Below are 1810 nucleotides of genomic sequence, written 5' to 3' on the forward strand. Positions count from 1 at the left end.
CCTGCCAGCTGTGGGCACCGTGGAGAGTTTCCCCAAAGACTGTTAAGAGCCTTCCACTCCCTAACTGGAAGGTCACAGCCTTGGTGATTTTGAACTCCTCCCTTTCTTTTCTCATCAACCATTAACCTGACTCTAAATCCTACTGGTTTTTCTTCTCCAGTATTTCCTGGGTTCAACCCTTCCTTTCCACTTTCCAAGCCCTCTTCTCCTTGAGCTTTGTTCAGCCTCCTCCCGGTCTCCTCCCTTCAGCCTCTACCCTCTCTCATGTCTCCTCCAAACCACCCCGGGTATCATTTTCTTTAACGCATTTGAAATCTATTGCTCCCCTCAGCAAACATCTCTGATGAACTCGCTTCTTCTCACGTCTAACAGAAACTCCCGATTGTTGGCTTTAATAATAATAATAATGATAGCGTTTGTTAAGCGCTTACTATGTGCAGAGCACTGTTCCACCACCTGACCCTCTCAGGATGGCACTTGGAGAGTTTCCAGTACTCTACCAGTCTCAGCTATGGGAGGGAGAGTCACGCAGAGGTGTGGCCATGCCATTCCTAGCTTGGGCACTGGCTAGAGAGTGGCAGGCAATCTGCTACAAGTCAAAACTCACCTGTGCTGGGCAGCAGCGGCTTGGGAAAGAGTCGAGGCTGGACACTCAAGTTTACTGCGTGGAAGAAGGCAATGGTAAGCCTCTTCCATATTTTTACCAAGAAAACTCTACAGATCCACTACCAGAATGATTGCAGATGGAGGTGGGGCGTTCTGGGAGACATGTGTCCATGGAATCGCCATGTGCTGGACACAACTCAGCAGCATAAGGCAAGTCAAGACCACCACCTGTCTCCCTCTTACCTTCCCACTCACTTCTCTCACTACACCCCAGGTCATACTCTTCTCTTCCTTAGCTCACCTTCAATTGTGCCTCGTTCGCGATTCTCTTGTTTCTAACTCTCACTCGGGTCACTGCAGCTTAGTGGAAAGAAAATGGGTCTGGGTGTCAGGAGACCCAGTGCCACTAGCTTGCTGAGTATCTTAAGTGACTCATCTAACCTCTCTGTACTTCAGTTTCCTCACTTGTGATTCCTGCTGTCCCTACCAGTTGGACTCTGAGCCCTGTGAGGGACAGAGATTGTTCCCAATCTGGTCATCTGGGGTCCACTCCAGCACCTAAACTGGAGTAAGCGTTTAATAAATATCACCATTATCAATGGACACAGTTTTACCTGCAATCACTCAATCAGTCAATCAATGGTATTTATAGATTGCTTATGTGAAGAGCACTGTACTAAGTGCTCATAAGGTGACAGTAGACTCGACTCGTTGTGGGGAGGGGCCATGACTACCCACTCTGTGGTATTATATTTTCCCATGTGCTTAGTACAGTGCTCAGTACACAGAAAGTGCTCAATAATTACCACTAATAATAATATACTACAGCAGAGTTGGTAGACATGGTCTCTATCCACAACAAGCTTAGAGTCCATCACCTGGTTTCTCCTTCCCCCCCAGCTTTAAGGAATCCCACCCCGACCCTTTCAGAGCCTCCTAAAAAGCCATCTTCTCCAGGAGGCCCTCCCTGATTAATCCCCACCTCCTTCATCATGTCTCCCCATTAGTTACCTCAGCCCCCAGGCATTTCACTGCTCGCTGATTTGGTTTTTTTCCATCTGAGATGATACCCTCGTTCTTTAACTATGATGTCTCCATCTAGACTGTAAGCTCACTGTGGGCATTCATTCATTCATTCAATCATATTTATTGAGTGCTTACTGTGTGCAGAGCACTGTACCAAGCGCTTGGGAAGTACAAGTCA

General features: G+C 47.5%; 1 non-coding gene across 1 annotated transcript; it reads left to right on the forward strand.

Annotated features, from left to right (window-relative positions):
• Positions 1-459: 459 nt before the first annotated feature.
• On the forward strand, positions 460-597 carry LOC119935289. Its single transcript, XR_005453175.1, has one exon. It is a non-coding gene; the product is annotated as a small nucleolar RNA SNORA7 (small nucleolar RNA).
• The last annotated feature ends 1213 nt before the right edge of the window (positions 598-1810 follow it).

The sequence above is a fragment of the Tachyglossus aculeatus genome, chromosome 11, assembly GCF_015852505.1.
Source record: "Tachyglossus aculeatus isolate mTacAcu1 chromosome 11, mTacAcu1.pri, whole genome shotgun sequence".
In the NCBI taxonomy this organism is placed as follows: domain Eukaryota; kingdom Metazoa; phylum Chordata; class Mammalia; order Monotremata; family Tachyglossidae; genus Tachyglossus; species Tachyglossus aculeatus.